This window comes from Camelus ferus, chromosome 1 (genome assembly GCF_009834535.1).
Source record: "Camelus ferus isolate YT-003-E chromosome 1, BCGSAC_Cfer_1.0, whole genome shotgun sequence".
Taxonomy (NCBI): Eukaryota; Metazoa; Chordata; class Mammalia; order Artiodactyla; family Camelidae; genus Camelus; species Camelus ferus.
Window position 1 is genome coordinate 93,613,792 of NC_045696.1, and position 23,871 is coordinate 93,637,662.

Genomic DNA, 23,871 nt, shown 5'->3' on the forward strand with positions numbered 1-23,871 from the left:
CCCCATTACTCTATTCCCAAGCTTGAAGACTGAGGATTAGTTAAAAATATTTTTAAACCTGCAGTTTGATAACATTTCAAATTAATGATCTTCAGCCTCCATGGAAACATCAGTGCTGCAGAGACATCTTGAAAAGATAGTTCATTACGAGTTTTTTCTTCTACATAACCTTTAAAATCCAGTCCATTCAGCGTCCAACTCCACAAAATTGTTCTCACCAAGCTGGCCATGATTCCTGATATACACAATTCAATGGATAAATTTCAGTTCTCAGTTTTAAGTCTATGAAATCACTTTCTTACAATATTCTTCCTATTGCTTTAGTGACATATTTTCAGCCTGCTTTGCAAATGTCTATGCCTTTATCAAACTCATAAATAATTATATCTTCCAGGCTTTCTTCTCAACACTCTTTTCTTCTTACTCTACCTTCTCTTCCTTGGCCATTTCATTCCCACTTATGTTTTGAACCACTACCAAAATATTGATCACAATGTCACCTATATCTCCAGAATCTATTCTTCCACTCCAAATTTTCTTTTGACTATCAAATCCACATTCCCAACTTCCTACCAAAAACCTCTCCTGAATCTATCACTGGTATCTCAAACTCAGCGTATTCAATCTGAACTTATCCTTGTCCCTATCGAGCTGCTGTATTTTTATGTTCCCTATTTCAGAATACAATTCATCATTTATCCAGTTGCCCAAGTGAGAAATCTGGATGTCATCTTTGTCTCCTTTCTTGCTCTGACCCCCCTACAACCAATTAGTCACTAAACCGTAACTTTACTATTTCCTTAATACCTCTCAAACCTGCTCTCAAAGTTCTATTCCTGTTGTCAACGTACGAGTTCAGCTCTTGACTGAATTGCCACGCAATGACCTATCTCCCTCTCCACCAGTCCCTTACACTTCTGACAGAGTGACATCCAAATGCACAAATTGGATCACATCATTCCACTGCTTAACATCTTTAATGGCCACCTATTAACTTCAGGAAGAGAGAAATGCAACATCATACGAGATCTTTCAGGAATGAAATGTTAACTTTTTGTGCAGCTTTATCACTGTACATACTTTCAATACCACGTGGCATTTTTCATGGTCCAGTTCAAGTGCACTCTGAGCCCTGATGCTGAATTAGATACTCTCGTAGGCTGCAATTATACCTTAGACAATCGCTGGTAGAGCAGTCATTACATTTTATCATAACTATCTTTCTTCCTTCATTCCCAATTCCTTAAAAGGAAAAAAAATTTCATTTCTGGACCCCTCAACACCTGGCTTATATTAAAAACTCAACAAGTCTTTGTTGAATGCATGTCTGATTATAATTGTTTGTAGAAGTATAAAATTTTGGCTTTTCTAAGTATATTCAATGCTCATTCTTTTTTAAAAAACATGGCTTAAGGAAACTTGACTTTTGTTTCCAATTCATGAATTCAAAAGTTGAATAATCACAACTAAAGAATAATAATGTCAAAATGAAAATAAACTAAAGATCCAATGGTATAATAACCAAAATTATAAACTGCACAATGTCTTTGAGAATAATTTTATTTATTCTATTCATAGGTGCTTTTAAATAGCTTTAATTGGTCTCTGCCTCAAGGTAGTATTTGACTTTATATTTGAATTTTAAATGTTAAGAATATAAGATTTGTTATGCTCAAATGTAACCTATTTCACCCAGCAACCATTTTATAGTTTTCTAGATTTGTAAAGATCAATGTGTATTTTCAAAGACTTATATATAAAATTTGCCTCCAGTGGCTAAATGGTCCAGTCAGACAAAGAGACAACAGTAAACACTATGTATCTGAATTTCAACAGCATTAGTAATTTACATTTCACCTTCCATAAGCGTCAACAAATAGAAGGTCTGAAGCTGTGACTCCCAGCTATGGTGGTATTAACATCTCAATTGTACTTAAAATAACCTCAAGGGATGACATAAAAATTTTTTAAACCTAAACTATAAATTCAATTTCATGTTAGAAATGGATATCACTTTTTAGATTTTGTGTTGAGGATTGCCAATCTAACAGCAATTCAGGACTATACCAGGTAGGAAACCTTTTCAATTATGTTGAAAATACTGTATGAAATAATAGGATCTAATTTCAAATGGAAGGGATTTCATTGTTTTTTTTTTTTATAAATAACACTGTATATTGATTTTAATGTTTTAGTTACTTGAATAGCCAAATCAGGCAGAAAACTTATCATAATGAATATACGTCAGTGTAAATAGCTATTGATAAAAATGCTTTGATATACAGAATAGCTCACAGCTATTTCCAAGGCAAAAAGATCAGTATAGCACTGAAGAATAAATTATACCTTTCTTCCTTCTTAAATATTTGGATAAATAATAAGATTCCTAATTATATTATTCTTGTAAATTAGTAAATAAAAAGTAATGTATTAATCATTCTGTTAGAATAAATTAAAGATACACTATGTAATTATCACAGAAAAATCATGCATTTAAACATATATAATAAAAAGTTAGAAAAATGGTTGAAGTCTCAAAATAGGTTAACATTCTGGGACTAACACAGAAGACAGAAAATAAATTTACTGTACAAATAGAATGATATACAAGTAGAAAAAGAAACTAATTTGGTTACTATGAAAAAGAGAATAGAATTTTAAAAATGCTATTAGAAGTCCTGAAAAACCTTCTGAAGAGTAGCAAATATATACTACTTTAAAAGTAAATGCCACTGAACACAGTAATCCATATCCAGGACTTAATCTTAGTTTAAGTTTTTGGCAAAATATGAAAATGTGTTTCAAGAAGGATATTTACCATTTATAATGATAAAAACTGAAACTATACTAAGTCTCAATAATAGGAGATATGCAAAAATCTGAGTATATACATGCAATGGAATGTTAATCTATCATTAAAAGTTACTCCAAAGTATATATTTATTAAAAATACATTTCCTATAACCAACACAATTTATTGTTTATAAAGAAATAATCAACTTTTTAAAAAGTTGTCATGTAAGAAGAATAGCCAAGGTTAAAGTGGATTAACTAAATAGGCAGAGTCACATAAAATAAAAGTGAACAAAAGTGAACAATAGATTTAGAGTTGAAAAACATCTTGGATGTAATTAATGAAGATAAGCAATATTAATTGGGCGGCAGTAGTAGGAGCAGTAGCTTGCAAAGCTGGTGAGTGATAAAGGCAAGATTTGAACCCAGGCTGCTTAGTTCTGGGGGCTGTGTATCGAACTGCTGTGCATATTGCTTCTCTGTAAACAAATATTCAATCAGTGCAGAGAAAATAAAACCATGCACCAAAAATTACATAACTAAGCAAGAATGGAGAGTAGAAAACCATCAAGGAAAGAATAAAGCTGCTACATGAGTACATAGGAAGTAGGCTCAGAAATTAAAACAATAGTAGACTTAAGAAGTTAACATAGAAACTAAGGATGATACAGGCCACACAGAATCTAATGGTAGATTAAAAACACAAAAACAAAAACAAAACCCCATACCCAAAGCAGGGACCCCTTCCCTAGGGACGTTTGCACACAGCCAGCCTGCTCGTTTATATATATTTCCAGTGACAGAGTCAGTACTGTTTCACACACTCTTTCTCCAGCTGGAGAGTTCTAACCTTTTGAAGTTTCTTAAATTGAGCAAAGCCCCCTTTTCCATGTAACTTCTGCACATTAAACCCAGGTGTGTCCTAAAAGGAAACAAATGTACTATCTATTCTATATAACGGCACATAGACCATAACTATCTTGAGTACTTCCCTTTAACTTTTTCTTCACACTAAACATCTTTTAAGTTCTTTCGTAAATGCTCCATCTGTTTAGTGAGTACATTCTGTGCTCTGGGCACTAAAGAAATAATAACAACAACAAGTAAGGAAGTTACTGTTCCCCCAATAACTTACATTCTAGAGTAGGAAAACCCAGCACAAAAGAGTGACGAAAGATGCTCGTTGATGCTAGGTCAGAACAGAGTGCAGCAGGAGTACAAAACATGGATGCTAGGTCAGAACAGAGTGCAGCAGGAGTACAAAACATGAGAGTAACTAAGCTTGTCTCAGAGCAAAACAAAAACAGTTCACATACAGGTGAAATTTTAGCTGATGCTTAATTAATGAGTTTTTCTAGCAGACACGACACCAAGCACAAAGACTCTATAGTGAAAAAGATTTTGACATCTTCTCAGAACAAAAAGAAAACCATTCTGCCAGGAGTCAATCAGCATGGAGAATGGTTAAAGACAAGATTGAAGTGATAGAAAAAAGCCAGATTATTGGGTCTTTGCGGACTGGAACAAAGAATTTGGATCTTATTTTATGAAGGGTCTGAGAAGGAAAAGGCTCTTCTTTGATGAACATTTTAAAATGACCACTCTGGAAGCTCTGTAGAGCATAGACTCCAGAAGAATGAGGAAGCAGGGAGATCCACTAGAGGATAATGCAGTCATTTAGCTGGAGAAGGATGGCAGCTGGGACCTGGGGGTGGCAAATGGAGTCTGAGAGAAGGAGTTAAATTTGAAAACCATGTTAGAGGTAGAATTGACAGGACTTGCCAATGGATAAGGAAAAGAAAGTGAAAAAAAAAATCAAGATTCTTAGGAATTTGTCATGAACAATGGTGGTGTCTTTTACTGAGACGAGGAAACTGAGGATAGTATAGGTTTAGAGAATAAAATCAAGAGTCTGGTATTTGACACATTTTTTTGTGTGGGTATAAGGCATTAGAGTTTTAGGGAAAAGATGCAGATATGAATTAGAATATTTATAGCAGCACAGTAGAAAATATTACCTAGGAAAAAGAAGGAGACCAAAGACTCAATTTTGCTTCCCTTAGTCTGTAGAAATCAGTTAAGGAGGGAGACATTAGCCAAAGGGCAAGAGAAGAAGTGGATAGTAAAGAATAAAGAAAACCAGAAGCGTAAAGAGTCACAAAGGACAAGAGAGTGTTTCAAGAAGGTGGAAATGGTCAATTGTGTCCAATACCAATAAGAAATAAAGAAATGGCCATTGGGTTTGGTGAGGTGGGAATCACTGGTAGTCTTGACTGACTAGGGTAGAGTTAGGGAATGAGGCAGGCTCACACCCATTTAAAATAAGTAGAACAGCATAGTGATTCAACAAAATAAATTTCTGTTGTTTAAGGACATTTTAAAAAATAAAATAAAATAAATAAAATAGAACAGGCAATGAAGATGAGGAGATGGAGACAATGTGGACATCTCTACTGGGAAAATTTATAAATTCTTTCCTGAAATCAGAATATATTCACTCTATGCCCTCCTAATCTACTACATTAATTAGACTCTCAAGGAAAAAAAAATGATGCTAAGTTTAATATATTGTCTGGCACATTCATGTGCTGCATATTCTTTGCCCTTCCAGATTAATTCTGAAGACTTCTCTATCCTGGCCTGTGCACTGGCTTCAGCCAAGCTCTATTACATTCTGATTTCTAGTTGAATTCAGTCAATGGGGGGATGCCAATATTAGAGAGAGAGTAGAAGGAGACAGAGAGGTTAGGGCACTTATTCATTGTGTTCTGCCTACTTGTCCAAGGTTTCATAGTAGCTTTCTCCCTTACCTGAGGTCTCAGCTCCTGCTGAGACCCTGCATCCATGGCCACCTACTGGATTCCAGTAATATCTATTTTTCCTTGTCCTTTGAAGCCTAAGGATGCTAATGGCTTCTTGCTGTTGCTAGCCAGTCCCTGGGTACTACACTATCCATGATCGGTTCCCCCAGAGCTACCTGCTCTTTGTAAACCCCTTCATTAAAATTATTTCAATTGCCCTTTGAGTGTGCTGTCTCTTTCCCACTGGGACCCTGACTGATAGAACCCTCAAAAAAGGTTTGTTGGAACAATGTGGACTATATTTTTCTTAAAGAGCACATGATTTATGATCATTGTCAAATATTTCAATCTTTGCTGGAACAAGGCAGGGCAGTTAGGAATGGCAGGGGGAAAAAAGGCAGAGAAGAAAGAGAGAGAAGACCAGTTACCTTTCTAGTCACTGGGATTTTCTACCCTGTTGTCTCTTGAGTGAGCTGTCTCAAGCCCCAGGTCAATCTTCTTTTGCACAAAAGCCAGCCTTACAGAATGCAGTCTCTAACATATTACATGTTTCTTTTTCTGGGACTCCAGATCCCTTCATTTTAAATAGCTTCAGAAATATTACAGATGTTATATATACAATGTCATATTCAGACAACATACTAAAGAACAAAATTTCCTCAAGTCTCTAGATTGATAACCCAATGTCTCAGCCTCCTGTGCCACATGTAAAATTATAATGTCAGGTATTTGCTTCCTGACATAGAGGTCTGACCTCATGACAACTTCTAAGAAAGATTCTCTGACTGATTTAAATTCTCATTCTACAGCCACTGATCTCAGTCACAAAGATTTTGGAGAAAACGATTTTTCCCCAAGTTGGTAAATTAATAAAGGAGACATGATCTTTTTTGGATATCTCCCCTAGGGAATGTGGCAAAAAGAATTCCTTTTAGTGGAAAACCATACTTTGTGAATAAAGATATTCAACTTTTGTCACAAAAATAGAGATAGCATATCTTCTTTTTCATTTTATTTATCTTTGTGTTGAACTGTAAAGTTTAATCTAAATTTCTAGGGGAAAAAATTCTGTACTGAAAAAGCCTAAAACATATTAAATTCTTCTATAGTGGACAAGCCACTCTGCCAGTCACAACTAGTTCCCCCTCTCAGGTTAAGCGATGTTTCCCCTTTTCAATCTCAACATAAAAGAAACGCAGTTGAACATCACTAAGTTTCTTTTTCCAAAAAATATCCTTATATAAATAACTCTTCAAAGGCAGTCCTAATTATCATAAAGTATCACCAAGTTTTGTACGCATGGCCTAGGAAACCTAACTTTTCAAAGAAACTTTGGATGAATAGGTTGGGGAAATAACTTTATTTGTTGTCTAGCTAGATATTGTTATCTAGTATTCAATATGATGTCCCTGCGGAGTAAGCTTTTATCAAAGATGTTCTCAGCCAGTACCAGAAATAGAGCATTTTCATTTGGAGGGCCCAAAATTGGATTCAGTGCTGTACAAATAGATACGGACAGATGCATCTGCCAGCACAATGGATTTTCCAAATAATTTCTGAAGAAGCTTTCAGGCCGAGAACCTCATTATCCAACTTCTATGTAGACCTCGGGGCATAGTCAGGAGATCAGCAGCAACGGGGCAGGTGGGGGAAGGGAGGGTGCTGAAAACAAGGAAGGCATGGGAATTTCACTTTGGTTATGATTAGGCAGCCAGCAATCTTGCCATATGTCAAAGGAATTTGCCAAAAAGATTTATCAGGAATAAAACAAAAAGATTAAGTTGGTTTACCAAAAGGAGCTTTTTCTGTAACTATTTTTGAATCCCAGCCTCAGTGCCTTGACACCGAATTGAAATCTGGAGATAAGAGTTTTGAGTGAAGTAAAAAAAAAGTTTTACTTCTTTGCCAGGCAAAGGTAGTCACAGCAAGCAGGCTAATGCCTCAAGTCTGCGAGCCCAATTTGGGGAGGGGCAGCAGGAAGTTTTATAGTGAGAGTCCAAGGAACAGAGTTTCTGATCAACACCTGGGAACGTGCAGGGGTTCCATTCTTTCCCCCCGATGCAGCTGCATTGGCGTCAAGAAAACCTGGCAATGTGGACTCCGGTCTCTGTGGTTAGAGTCAAGCTAGAATGTGCTTCAGCATGAGGGAAGCCATTTTTTGCTTACTATTACCTGGGTACTTCGGAGAAGAGCTACAGCAGAGGATATGGGGGAGGGGGGTCTGTCCCAGGAAGACTCCACAGGGTCCTGTTCCATTACAGAACTCCAGGAGTAAGTGACTTCAATGGATATAGTTAATTTTTCCTACAAAGTAGTTTCATAAATGCCTTAAATTTGTATTCTTAATTAAAAAAACTATAAATGACAGAATTTTAAAAATCACCTCCCGCATCCCAGTTGCTTCCAGAATTAATGATTACTGGTGGTCTTACTACATTCGGCCTGCTATAACAAAATACTACAGATTAAGTGGCCTATAAACAACAAAAATTTACTTTTTACAGTTCTGGAAGCTGGAAGTCCAAGATCAGGGTGCCAGCATAGTTGGGTGAGGGCCCTCTCCTGGGTTATAGGGTGCCGACCTTTCTCTGTAACATCACATGGTAGGAGGGACTAGGGAGTTCCGTGGGAACCCTTTTATAGGGAATACTAATCCCATTTATGAGGACTCAGCCTTCATTTTATGACCTAATAGCCTCTCAAAGGCCCAACTTACTAATACCATCCCTTCTAAGGGGTAGGATCTCTCAACATATGAATTGTTGGGGGTGGTGGGGAAGATACAAACAGACCATAGCACTAGTGATTCCATAACCATGGATTAGAAAGGGTTTGGGGAGCACACAGGTAAAGGGATGAGAGACTAAGGAGAAAAAACATGAACTGTTCACAGTTAATAAGTATTTAAATTACCATGCAAATAATTACATATGTTTCTCTTTTACAACCTCTCCTCCAAATGGTTGCCATGTAAACTGAGATTTAGAAGACTGAAGCCCTTGACATCCACAATGTTTATTGGTTAAGACTATGCATTTTAGTCATTCAGTTCAAGATAGTGTCAAACTCATTCAAACAGCGGCTGGCAACTGTCCTTGGAGCTGCTGTCCTTGAAGTCACCAGTTAGAGAAGGCTTGCAAAAGCAGGCCCTGAAAATTTAATAGAAGTACACAATTTCCCAGTGATTATGGTACAATAGTTACAATATTTTTTCTACATTTGAATAAAAGAATCACAGTAAGTCAAGGATAAAGTAAGTTTTGCACAGAGTTATCAAAATATGTATGCTTATGTGTGTGTGTCTACATATATATGAAAGTAGAAAAAAATCCTTCCATAAATGTGGAATCAAGAGGAAGAGTTACAGTGGGACATGACCGAGAGATTAAAATAAATTCTATTATTTAATATCTTGCCAACTGGGGCTTTGGGCCCTATTTTAATCATTAACTGAGGTTTAAAATGTGACTTATCTCCAATCCACTCCTAAACTAATTTACCAAGGGATAAATTCCTGCATTATGTTCTACTTATTTTTCTCCTTTACTTTGTATAGCCAGTATCTAAGTTCTACTGCTTCTGCAGACAGAGCATTTTCCAAGTCCATTAAGGTTTTCTGCAGAACTCATAGGCCCCTGACTGAGTTGAAACTTTTACCACAGAATCAAGGATTCTTAGTATTTCAAGGACATAAAATGGACATAAAATCAACCCGGAGTTAAATTTCCTTCCAGACTAGAGTGTCCCTGACTGACAGCCACCCTGTCTCAGCAGAAACAATTGCAAGGAAAGGAGAGAGGGAGCAAGATCTAGTTCATGTGCAGCCTATGTTGCCTGCTAACTGGATGACTATGAAATAATCACAACTATTCACTCATCAAATAAAAATAAAAACATCATTATCCATTTATATAGACCCTTATGTAAAACTCTATAACTTCTGAAAAACCTGCAAAACGTGCTATTACAATTTAATTCATTCTTTATTATTTCACCAGTCAAGCTCCTCCACTTCTATTTATTTCTGCTTATTACAAGTCTCCCTTCCTCCTTTAGAAAGAGCCAAAGGTCCTTCCCTGATGTGCAACCTTAAACGACAGAACAGTCTACTGGTATTTTTGCCCCCGAAAGTTATGGGGTTAGATGGATGGCTGTGTCAGCAAGATCAGGCACAGCTACAGCATCAGAAAGGAACAACATCTATTAGATAATAACAAGCTGTTATTTTAAAATCTTGATGGAACATTACTGATGGTGCTAATAACAATCTCTTAGTTCTTGGTTTCTTCCAGCCAAGGCATATACTTCTTAAGATTAAATATACAAGTTTGAGGTATGGTATAATAAAACTGCCACTTTAAAAGGGGCCCAGAGAGCTAAATCTTAGACTGCTCAGTTGTGGGCTGCTCAAACTTCACAATATCCCATTTTTCATAAAGTTAGGATGCACATATGGTAGATTCTAATTTCATATCCTTTATTTGCTGCCATAAACTGGTTTGGTAGATCTACAATACCAGACTGGTGGTGATTTTCTTACCCAAACACCAAATCCTGGCATTCCACTTAGCTGCATGTATACACACCTTCCTCCATAAGGCCTTCCCCATTCTACATCCCTATTCTCACCTCTCCCTGCACTTCCACGCTAGGATTTTCACACCTGTTACAGCACAGACATTGTCTCGCACCGCAGTAAGCCACTTTCTTGCCTATCTTTCCCAATGAGTCATAATCCTTAGAGACCTGATAACCTGATGAATGAATGAGGTAAAGAACAAAGGAATCATTTAACAAATGACAATAGGAAGAATACTTCTGGTTTTCCCTCTGTTGTGTTTTATTTTTAGTACTTTCTGTGTTTTCCAAATAGGAGACTATTCCTGATCCTGACTGATCAATCAAGAGATCTACATTTATTTATTGTCATTTTAATTTTACTTTAAAATAACATTTCAGTACAAATTCAAACTCAGAAAAAGCCTAAGGTTATAGATGTGCATATAAATGAAATAATCACTTGACTATTTCAAGTGATTATTCAAGATGTTGACAGTAGGAAAGTGACCATTGTTTCTAGAAATGGCGGGCTGTTGAAGAGAGAAACCCTAGTGCCACATTTATCAGTGAGACGTTATGAAAATCCAAAGGATACATGTAATGAATAAGCCTGAACTATCTATTTAATTAAAGATTTTGAGAAAAAAATTCATATTTATAATCTAGTAAATATGGAAAGATTATATGTTTATATACAATGTTTGCAATAAAATAAACATGTATAATAGAAAGAAATTTTCACATTTTAAAATATAAAATATAAAAATATTGCAATTATGACAGTCCTTTCAGCCTAAGCTTCCAGCCCCTGGGGACCTTTGTTCATTCTTCTGTATTTCTGGAGCACTGGTAGAAAACTGTAGTCTATAATATAGGGAATGAAAAAGGTTGTAAGAGCAAACAGAAGACAAGTAATTGATACATGCAAGTAAGCTGATATATGATTACACAAAAGATGATTTTATTCCTCTTTCTTATCTGTTTGTGGTCCCTCTTAATGATATGTTTTCCCTCACTATAATGCAGGCACTGGCCAGGCAATGAAAGTACAAAGATAAATGGAATGTGGCTGCTTGCCTGGAGGAGTTTTCTGACGAGTCAGTGGTGATGGGCATGCACCCAAGTGTCACAGGGGTTATGATGCAGTGAGGCTCAAGAAACAGAGCAGTCAGAACAGTCTTCCTGAAGCAAATTTCCATGCATTATACTTTGGGATTTTAAAATTGAGCAAATTGGAGAAAACATGAATTCTAAAGTAAGCCCCAGAGAAATCTTTTCCGAGTTCTCAACACTTTCTGTGTATAAATATTCAGTAGTTGATCTGTTACAGATAGGATTCTGTAAATAAATTCAGACATGACCTTCATTTGCTGTGTGCTGTGTGCTGTGGCAGGAATAACTAAGCTCCTATAGCCACTGAGAGCCCCTAGTTCCAATTCTAACAGCAACACCGGCTTCTTGGAAAAGCCAGAGACCACTGACAGAAGGGATTTTGAATTCTTTTCTATTTCTTTTAAAGCCATGACAACCATGAAACAATTGTAGAAATAGAAGGTTTTGAATTCTTGACATATTTTTGTCTTGACAGAATATTTGTCTTGACAACAGAATTTTCACATTAAAAAACTCTTATAAAATTCAATATGTTGAAAGGGAAAGTCAACATTTTACTTAATATTATACTCAAGATATTATGAATCTGAAGTAGCCACAGGACCCTCTGTCAGGGACTCACTGAATAATTTCAAGTTGAATAGGATTTTTTTAAACATGCCTTGTTATTTTGAAGGTATTTATAATAATTTTCAATAAAACCATCATTCATTCATTCAGACATTGAGAAATGTCATGAGTTTTTCTAGATTTTATTCCTTGATATGAGCCATGAATAAGACTAATCACTACATTTTTAATAGATTTTTACTTCACTGGAAATAATATCTGGATATTTCATTCCTTGATTTTTATAGACCATGGACAATGGCCTCAAAACAGATCCATGAGTTACTTAAAGACAGTTTTGAGGATTCACTGATCTATTTAAAAGCAGCAGTATTATGCTTTCATGATTAAAACTAAAAAATGAAATAAATTTCTTTTTGTACGTCTTTTCTCTAGGATTTAATAACTTACTGTTTAATATTAGTTCAGTGACCTTTCTGGTCATATTTATTCACATCTGAAGGAGGATAAGAGTGAATTCTTTAACAGAGTGAAAAAGCAAAATTAATTTATCTTTGAAAAAAAAAAAGCACATTTGTCTTTGCGTTTTCTTATTAATAGCCAAAACGTATGCATGTCATTTAGCTCCAAAATGGAATTATATATTGTTCAGAGCACCATGTACAAAGATTTTGTTATTATTAATGATTTTGACATCACAAAGATTAATATATTATTACTGGAAAATCAATTGCTTGAAATAAGTTTAGAAAATGATTCAGTTGAAAGATGATTGAGACTGCATCTAAATAAAACATTTAAGTACTAGTGAAGCATGAATCATAACTTTTAGGTCAAAATGTATTGTTTTACATTTCCCACATACTCTCTAACAACAAGATCAGCTGTAGAAATGAATTAGTGGAAGTTTTATCTCTATATTTAGTATTGTCCAACATTGAAAAATTTAGATTCTAATATTAACATGTTCATAGGAACTTTCCAAATCTTAACTGAAGAAAGACTGTCAAATCTAGGCTTTTGCATTTGCTGATTTCATTGGAAGCATCAGCCATTAGGACACTGTTTTCGACAGACTGATCAAAGCACTTGCTTATAACACCAATAGTTTATTTTGTGTTTCTTTCATTATTATAGAGCTTTTCTGCTCTGCTTCCTCATTACAACTGTCGTCCTTAAACATGACCAGTAATATCCATATGTATGCCATTGGTCATAAGCTAAATCTATGACAAAGCTTTACAAGAAAATCAACTCAAGACTGATGGCCTCCTGACAAGAGTTTCCTAAATCATAAATTCCTGCCAGGGAGGAACATTGTTGCCTTTTTGGTTGAATCCCCTACACCTAGCACATAGTTTTGATAAACAGATGTTTGTAGAATAAAACTTAAACACTGGTTAGCCATATTAACATAAAATACAAAGAATATCCCAAGTTCTAAAGTTAAGGTCACTGCTACTTACCCTTCTTCTGAATTTCTATAGCACTTGTCTAGAAAGCACGTATGAAACTTTATACTGCCTTATATGAGATACTTTTTTTTCTTTTCTTCTATTTCCTTTTTCCTTCCTTTTTAAATCTGATATATGCCATCTTAAACAGGCTGTAAACACCTGGAGAACAAGATCTCTGGTATATATTTCTTTAACTTCCCAAATGTTCTTATAAACAAATTTTAAGAAATAAATTCAGATTGAAACATAAAGTACTACTTTCTTCCCAAAGTATACTTATTCTTTTATAATATTCATAGTTTTATTAATGAATATAAACACTTATGATAAGGGCAGTCTATTAACTAAATCCACTGAATTCACATATATATTAAGATAAGATTAATCAGGTTCTGATAATTCTAAAGATATTTGGGGATAGATAATTTTTTTAAAAAAATTCTTGTAGCATAGTGACATAAATATTAATGTTCCCTTCCACACTCAACTTTAAGCTATATGTCTTTCCTGGGCAAATGCCTTCTGGGATCTACAGGTTTAAGTGAGACTTTGAGCTCACTCTGGCATCAGGAACTAGTGTGGGATTTTATCCAAGCATCAGACCAAGGACAAAGAATGGAAAGCAACGGGTACTAGGAAGACCCTGCCATTCAGAGTTCCCAAGGCAAAGTTACCAGCAGCCTCTTATGACTGTGGTAGTGCTCCTGACCATAGAAAGACCAATAAAGAGTTAATGGGAAATTGTGTTTCTAAAAAAAAGAAAGAAAGAAAAGAAAAGAGTTAATGGGAGAAGTAAATTTTACCTGCAGTTGAGGTTTGGAGGAATATAATAATCAAAGAGCCTTTTCCAGGTGCCTCAACAGGCCATTGCCAGCCTGCCTACCCCTAACGGAAGCTCACAGGGATGGAAACCACTCATCCACATCCCACTGCCTCTGGAACTCCCAGTTTTAAATATCCCCATAGACAGACCTGAGCTGTAATGAGTCAACAAAGAAAAATTATCTCTAAAAGAGACCATCAGCCAAAAGAATCACAGAACAAATTCCCAATGAAACAGAAATGCTGGAGGAGAGAAGGTAATCCTGAATTTAAAAAAAATAATAAGAGCTCCAAAAGGCATTCCAAAATTTGAGCACTTCTCACTACCTCTGCTGCAGCTACCATACCCCATGTCACCATCCTCTCTTGTCAGTGTCATTACAGTATCTCCTATTCTCTCTTTATTGTCACTTTCTCACACAGAAGTTAGATTTTTCTATTGAAAAAGCAAGTCAGAGAGGAGGCATTGTGGAAGATTTTGGCAGCAGAGGCTTGGTTTATGAATCTCCTAAGACCCATCATAAAAACAGAGAGAGAAACTAGGAAAGTGAAAACAAAGACACACAGATAACACCTACAACAAAATGAGGTGACAAGATATCCACAAATCACAAAATATATGGACGTGATAAACCACTGAAATCCATGTGGTATCAGCATTTGTGTGGGAGGAAGTGGAGAGAAGGCACATAGGCTTCTGTTAGTCCTGAGCATGAAAGCCTCACAATCGTGTATAAGTACCCTCTGGGAAGAGCAATGGACTGATCTAAGAGTCACAGTGGAAACTTTTTCAGTTCACAGTGAGTGAAGAAAATTATAATGGACTATACTTTAATGGTGCTGGAACAGTCTGGGCCTTATCAACTCTTAAAACTGACACATCAAAACTTCCTTTTAAGAGAAAACCCTATGCTATAGAAAAATTGCTTTTAGTAGGACATAAATTGAATAAGACAGGGAAATATGGACAAAGAAAGAGATTCATATAACACTGTAGGAGGGAAACAAAGGAGGTAGATTTCTGAAAGTATGAGGCCGTATTTCAATCACTTTGCAAAAATGACAGAAGGAATATTTTAACAAGGGGTCAGCAAACTACAGCCCAAGGCCAAGTATATCCTGTAGCCTGTTTTTCTACATTCCTACAAGGTAAGAATGGGAAGAAGAGGAAGATGAAGGAGGAGGAGGGGAGAAAGGAGAAGGAGAAGGAGGAGACAAAGGCCTCCGTAGCCAGCAAAGCATAGTATATTTACTGTTTGGCCCTTTATATAAAACGTTTGCCAACCCCTGCTCTAGAAGAATGGAGCTAGAAATATTATGTTGAATAGTCTTTCTCCTAAAAGTAGATGAAAGCTCATTTCGTGTAAAAGATAAACAATATGAAAGAATCAAGGTAAAGCAGTTATGAGAAAAAAAAGAATAAGGAACAGAATGTTTCTACATACACACTCACAAAATACATGAAAACTATAAGTAAATCTATAACTTAATATTTCAAAATGAGAATAAAGTTTTTAAAATTATCAAAGTTATAAAAGAACAATATAGACCAGAATTTTCAAAAGTCAAAGTGATTAAAGAGAAAATTTGAAAAGAGAGATGACAGACTCTGGGAAAAACTGGGAATGAACCAAAATCGTTTCATAAATGAAGACTAAGAATGAACACAATAGTGGGTAAATACAACATATTGAATTATCAGAGGGTTATTTAAGAATTATTATAGAAAATGAAGGTACAAGACATATGGACATTATAGCACACAGTAAAAATTCTAACATTACTATAATTGGAGTCCCAGAAATTAATAGTGCAGAGATAAGTTTTGAAGATACAATGGCTGAGAATTTTCTTAAATTGATGAGCAACATCAAGCCACAAATTCAATAAGACCTGGGAAAGAAAAATAAAATAAAGAAAATAATTTCTAGGTTAATCATAGGAAACCTGCTGAAAACTCCCAAAGAAAAAGAGAAATAGCTTAGAAGCAGCCAGAGGAAAAAAATCATGCCTATTACTCTCAAAGAAGCAATAGTAAGATTGACCGGTGAATTTTCAAAGAAAACTATAGAAGCCAGAAGACAATGACATGACATTTAAGTTGCTGAAAGAAAAATAACTCCAACTTAGGATTCTATAAACAGTAAAAATATTCTTCAAAAGTGAAGGTGAAATAAAGATATTTTCAGATGCACCAAATCTTAGAGAATTAGTCATCAACAAACTGGCACTAAAAGAAATACTAAAGTAAGTTCTTTGTTCAGAAACAAAATGATCCTAGGCAAAGGAATGAAGGAGAAAATATAGAGCAGCATAAAAGATAAATAAACATGTAAGTAATTTTATATCAATACTAATAAATTTTTACGAGATATAAAATGTATGCAGAATAAAAATGCATGAAACTATAACACCAAAAGAGGCCAGTGGGATAAATAGATTTTTTAAAGAGTTTTTAAGTTGCTAAGATAGTCAGAAAAATGGTAGAAAAAATAAATTACATTAGTCTGAAACAAGTCAAGGATGCACAGAGAAAAGTTTATGCTAACAACTAAAGGAAAAGGAAAAGCGTGTATAACTGACAAGTTAACAGAGGAGGTAACCAAATAGTAAAATATATTTAATTATTCAAAAAAGATTGAAGAAAGTAGTTATAATGAAACATAAAGCAAGTGGGTCATATAGAAATCAAAAAGCAAAATCAAAGATACAAACCCAAAAAAGATCAAAACTATACTAAATGTAAATTACATGCTTCTTTGCTTTACTAAATTTTAATGAATGTTAGTAGTTATTTTCACTGCCTGGACAATGAAAAGAACATAGAACCCTTTAACTCCATTTGCGCTCACCTCAACTGCCTTTGGTACTACTGTTGTATATTTCAGTGACGTGTGTGTGTGTGTGTGTGTGTGTGTTTCAAATAGTTAATATTTATTTTTTAATTTTAAGTAGTTAACATTCATTAGATTTACCCCCATTTCTTTCAGTATCTCCTGAGATCATTTTTTTTCTGCCTGAAGAACATCCTTTAATAGTTACATAACGTATGTTTTCTGATGATGAATTCTCTGGGGTTTTTTTCTGAAAATATTGTATATCACCTTTATCCTTAAAGACTTTTCACGTGTAGAATTCTAGGTTCATAGTTATTATCCATCAACACTGGGAGATATCAATTCACTCTGTGAGTTTTGTTTTTTTTTTTTCTGTTGAGATGTCAACTGCCAGTCTTATCATTGTTCCTTTGAAGGTTATGTACTAATTTTTTCCAAATGCTTTTAAGATTTTCCCTTTAATTTGAGTTTTGAGCAGTTTTACCATGATGGTGTGATTTTTCTCTGCATTCATTCTTGTGAAAATTCACAGGGATTCTTTGAATCTGTCACTTGGAAATTAACTCTACAAATACTTTTTGTCACATTCTTTCTTCTTTCTCCTGTGGAACTTCTAATTTATATAAGTTACATCATTTTACCATACCACTTACAGTATTTTCTGTATATTTTATTCTTTATATATCTATAATCCAGGCTGGATATTTCCTCAGACTCATCTAGTTCACAAATTCTCTGTTCAGATATGTTAAATCTTCTGTTAAGCCTAACTCTTGATTTCTTAATTTTAATTATTGTATCTTTAAAATTAGATTTTCTTATAATTTTAATAGTTTTTAAATCTCTTTAATTTTTTTTTATTTTGTCATTATTTTCCTTAATATATTAAAAGAAGCTATTTTAAAGTGAGTGCCTGTGAATTCCAGTATCTCCATCTCCTGTGAATCTGTTCTGATATTTGTTTTAAGATAAGAATTTAAATATGTATGCGAGTGTATATATATATGTATATATATACACACATCAAATATAAGTTGTATGAGATAAGAATTTGCATATATATAAAACAAAACCAGAAATATATAGTCTTGACTTTGTGTATGCATAGTTATTTTTTTATTGACTGCTTGATGTTAGCTAAAATTAAAATGGAGAAAATTCGAAGTTCTGAGGGATGTTATCTTCTACCAGAGAATATTACTTTTGCTTCTGGGAGGCAGTTGGGATAGAAGCAGCACCTTAATTCACTAAGGCATTGAGTTGTTTCAAGGCTGGGATTCAGTCACTGCTAGGATTTTCTTCTTTTATTCACCCTTATTCCTTTAGAAATTAGAAGCCTATATGTTATTAGAACCTCACCTTTTTGGGAGTCCTAAAGTTCATTTTTGTTTTATTTTAAACTTCTATTTGGGAATGCCAGAAGCTCTTGAACTGTTTAACCTCTTAACTACTGGTCATAGTTAAAGATGTTAAAAAAATATTTTAATGCATTGTTGAGCTCACAATTATGAAATTAAAAACTACAAATGACAGAAATAAAGCCAGAACAGATAGGCAGAGGCATAAAAACATGAGATGTTGTTGCTCTTAATCAGTCCAATAAAACAGAGACTGGGTTTTAATGTCCACCTGAGGCAGGCAACAAGGACTATAATTCTTAAAAAATAAGAAATTGAAAATGGGGACTCCCCATAAAGCCTGGACTGCTCAATAAAAAAAATAGACTATATAAAAATCCATTTACTGTAAGTAAAATACAAAAAATCTCATCTATCTCTATGGAAGCTCTGAGCAGTAAAAAAAAAAAAAAAAAAGCATCTCCTAAAAATCAAACTCCTGGCTGAGAAATAATTGAGAATATTTGACATACATCACCATGTAAGTTTAAGGTGTACATCGTGATGGTTTCATTTTCATATATTGTGAGATGACTACCACAATAGGTTTAATTAACATCCATCATCTCATATAGATACAATTTTAAAAAAAGAAAAAGTTCCCCTGGTGATGAGAGCTTTTAGGAGCTCTTTAATGTTTTATTTTTTAAATTTAATCCAAACTGATTAATGATAGATTCAATTTTTTTTCACTTTAAGTGTAATGTCATGAAAACTAAAGAAATTTGGTACTCATCAAAATTAGAAAAAGAGTAATAAATCAAAAAACTATAGTAAAGATGAAATCAATAAGAGGGATCCCAAAATTATTTTTAAATGGAAAGAATAAATAAATTCAAAGATGGTTCTTTGACAAATTAATGATTAATCTGATCAAGAAAAACAAAAGAGGCAAACACACATATGAGTTTATAAACAACAATGGTGACATAACCACAGAGAACTGAAAATGAAAATAATTATCAGAAAACATAGTACATAGGTAGTGTGCCCAAGATGGCAGATTAAAAGACCCTGAGCTCACCTCTTCCCACAGGCACATCAAAATTACAACTATTTATAGTACAACTGTCTATGAGAATAACCTGAAGACTACCAGGAAAGATTTTCCACAATTAAACACATAAAGAAGGAACCACAGTAAGATAGGTAGGAGGGGTGGAGACATGGTATAGTCAAGACCCTATCCCTATGTAAGCAACCCACAAATGGGAAGATAACCACATTTACAGAGATTCTCCCTAAGGAGTGAGGGGTCTGAGCCCCATAGCAGGCTTCCCAGGTGCAACATGGGGTTCTGCACCAAGAAGACCCCAGAACATCTGAAGTTGAAGGTGAGCAGGGCTCGTGTACAGGAAAGCTGGAGGATAGTAGAAAACAGAGACTCCCCTCTTAAAGGGCTCATGCAAAATTTCACACACTCCAAGACCTAGTGCAGAGGCAGTAATCTGAAAGGAAACTAAGTCAGACACACTTGGTGATGTTGGAGAACATTCTGAAGAAGCAAGAGGTAACTGGGACTCCTCCTGGAAACACAGACAGTGGCGGCAGCAATTTGGGGGAGTTTGTTCTGTAACAAGGACACTGGTACTGGCAAGACACGTTCTGGAGTCCTCCCTTTAGTCAATTACTGCTGGGGGCTTACCCACCCACCAGTGGGCTGGCACCAGTCCTGAGATCTCTGGGCTCAATAGCCAGCCATACTAAGATCACCTTTGGCCATGCAGCCAGCCATGCCAGGACCCTGCCCTATCCACCAGCAGGCCAGCAACAGCCCTGGAACACCCCTAAAGTACCATAATTAGATGCATCAAGACTTGACCCCACACACCTGTGAACCAGCAGCTATCACATGACACAGGGCCTAGCAGTCAACCAGGCTGCAGTTCCTTTCTATTTATTGTCTCTGCAGAGATCCCAGGACCTGGCTTTGCACAGTAGTGAGCCGGCACTAGCCCTGGGACCACCTAAGCCCTGGCCCCAACAATCAGAAATCAGTGGTTTCTGCACAAGGCAGGGCCAGGCAATCCATCAGACTAGGGGACAGCCACACCTACCAGACCATTCACAGTAGTCATCCCACCATAACACAAGGACTCACACAGTCCACATAGGGGACACCTCTAGAGCATATACTTCTGGTGACCAGATGGAGGTGTGCTGCTGGTCAACATAGGACCTCCCCTACAAAAGGCCACTTCTTCAAGATTGGGAAATGTAACCAACTTTTTAGATACATAAAAATAGAAAGAGCAAAATAGGCAAAATGGGGCCACAGAAGAACACATTCCAAATGAGGGAACAAGACAAAACCCCAGAAGAAGTAGTTAAGTAGAGATGGCAATCTACCAATATAGAATTCAAGGTAGTGAATGTAAAGATGATCAAAGAACTCAAAAGAATGGGTGAACAGTGTAAGAAGTTAGAAGTTTTTATTAAAGAGTTAGAAAATATGAAGAAGACCCAGAGATGAAGAATGTAACTGTAATGAAAAATACACTAGAAGGGATCAACAGACTAAATTATGCAGAGAAGTGAATCAGTGAGCTGACAGACAGAACAGTGGAAATCACGGCAGCTGAATAGAAAAAAAAGGAAAAAGAGTAAAAATAAATGATGACAATTTCAGAGACCTTTAGGAAAACATCAAGTCTACTAACATTCACATAATAGGGGTCCCAGGAGGAAAAGAGAGAGAGAAAGGGGCAGAGAACATATTTGAAGACATGATAACTATAAACTTTCCTAATCTGGGAAAGGAAACAGACATCTAGGCCCAGGAAACACAGAAGTTCCCAAAGAGGACCACCAAGACACATTTTAATTAAAATGGGAAAAATTAAAGATAAAGAGAGAATCTAAAAAGCAGCAAGAGAAAAGCAACCAGTTACATACAAAGGAGCTCCCACAAGGCTGTCAGTTGACTTTTCAGCAGAAACACTACAGGCTGAAAATAAATGGTACAATAAATCTAAAGTGATAAAAGGGAAAAATTATAGCCAAGAATACTCTAATTGACAAGGCTCTCATTCAAATTTAATGGAGAAATCATAAGTTTCACAGATGAGCAAAAGCTACAAGGGTCCAGCACTACCAAACTAGATATACAAGAAATTTTAAAGGGACTTCTCTAAGGGAAAAAGAAAAGGCACAACTAAAAACATGAAAATTGTAAAAGGAAAAAGCTCATCAGTAAAAGCAAATATACAGTAAAGGTAGTAAATTAACCATGTACAAAGCTAGTAGAAAGATTAAAAGACAAAAGTGGTAAAATCATCTATATCTACAGTAAGAAGTTAAGGGATACACAAAACAAAAAGATGTAAAATATGATGTCAAAAATAGCAATCTTGGGAGGAGGGGAGTAAAAATGCAGGGTTGTTAAAATGCATTTGAAATGAAAAGATCAGCAACTTAAAGTAATCATATATATAGATATAGATAGATTGCTATGTATAAACCTCATGGTAACCAAAAACAAAAATCAATAGATACACATGCGAAAAAGAGAAAGGAATCCAAACATAACACTCAAGATACTCACCTAAATGCAAGGGAATAGAACAAAATAAGAAGAACAAAAATGAACTATAAAAACAACCCATAACCAATGAACAAAATGGTAATAAGAACATACATATTGACAATTGCTTTAAATGTAAATGGACTAAATGCTCCACTCAGAAGACACAGAGTGTGTGAAAAGATTAAAAAAAAACCCCACATATATGCTGTCTACAAGAGATTCATTTCAGATCTAAACATACACACAGGCTGAAAGTGAGGGCATGGAAAAATGTATTCAACACAAATGGAAATCAAAAGAAAGCCAGGATAGAAATAGTTAGATGAGATGAAATACACTTTAAAGCAAAGGCTGTAACAAAGGAAAAGGGACATTATACAATGATAAAGGGATCAATCCAAGAAGATATAACAGGTATAAATACACACACACACCCCCCAATACAGAAGCACCTAAATACATAAAGTAAATATTAACAGATCTAAAGGGAGAAATTGACAGTAACAAAATAATAGTAGGGGACTTTAACACCCTACTTATATTAATGGACAGATAATCCAAACAAAAAATCAATAAGGAGACACTGATTCAAATGACACTTGGAGCAGATAGACTTTATATATATATGAATTCCATCCAAAAGCAGCAGAACTCACATTCTTTTCAAGTGTACTTCTGGGTATTTGGCAAAGGAAAATAAAAACACTGATTTGAATAGATACATGCAGTCCAATATTAATCACAGCATTGTTTACAATAGCCAAAATATAGAAGCAACCTAAACATCTATCGATAGACACATGGATAAAGAAGATAATGTGTGTGTGTGTGTGTGTGTGTATATATATATATTTATACAAAATGGTGTATTACTCAACCATTGAAAAATGAAGTCTTGCTATTTAGGACAACATGGATGGATCTAGAGGGTATTACAAGTCAGACAAACACAGACAAATACTGCATGATCTCACTTACATGTGGAATCTAAAAAATGAAACAAACAAAACAAAAAACCAAAATAAAAACAGACTCATAGATACAGAGAACAAATGGGTGGTTGCCAGGTGGAGGGTGGTGAGGTTGAGTGAAATAAGTCTAAGGGATTAAGGGGTACAAATTTCCAGCTACATAATAAATAAGTCATGAGAATGGAATATACAGCATAAGGAATATGGTCAATGACATAACTTTGTGTGGGGACAGACGGTTAGTAGGCTAATGATGCTGATTATTCCATAATGTATGCAAAGTTCACATCATTATCCAGTGAACATAAAATTAACATAATAATGTATGTCAACTATATTTCAATACAAAGACAAAACGCTGTATGTTAACTAAGTTTACAAACTTCTTGATAAGGATGATTTCCTAACAAAAGAGAGAACTGCTAAATTTGACCTCAAGAAGAAGTCTAAAGTTTGAATAAACTAATTATAATAAAGAAATTGGAAAGGTAAAAAAACTTGCATTATTAGAAAAGGAATTCCAGGAGCTAAGTACAGCTCATTGTTAAGAGTGTATACTTAGCATGCATGAGGTCCTGGGTTCAAACCCTAGTATCTCCATTTTAAAAAAATACAAAAAAAAAAGAAAGAAAGGAAGGAAGGAAGGAAGGAAGAAAAAAGAAATCGAGAAAAGGAATTCCATAAGGGGATTCAAAAGAGCATAGTGGTAAGCATTGATTTGAAGGGGAAAAACATAACATTTTTATGTTTGTACCTATTTAAGTCAGCAACCCTCAATAAAACATTTACAATTGCCAGGAAGAGCAACTTTATCAGTATCTAGAAAAGTGGCCAATGGGCATACACTATAACCTAGCAAATCCCTAGAGAAGTTCCCTCACAAGAGCATAAGGAGCCATGTTCATGAACACTCATTACTGCAATATTTGCAACAGTGAAAATGTGAAAGTAATCTAAATGCTCATGGGAAGGGATAAATACACTGTGATACATTCAACCAAATTAATATAATGCAGCAGTTAAG

At 35.2% G+C, this 23,871-nt stretch overlaps 1 long non-coding RNA gene across 1 annotated transcript; it reads right to left on the minus strand.

Moving 5' to 3' along the window:
* Nucleotides 1-905: 905 nt before the first annotated feature.
* On the minus strand, nt 906-22,813 carry LOC116662775. The gene is made up of 3 exons (XR_004318827.1): nt 22,750-22,813; nt 1,851-1,857; nt 906-917 (listed from the first exon to the last, which is right to left on the minus strand). It is a non-coding gene; the product is annotated as an uncharacterized LOC116662775 (long non-coding RNA).
* Between the last annotated feature and the right edge of the window lie 1,058 nt (nt 22,814-23,871).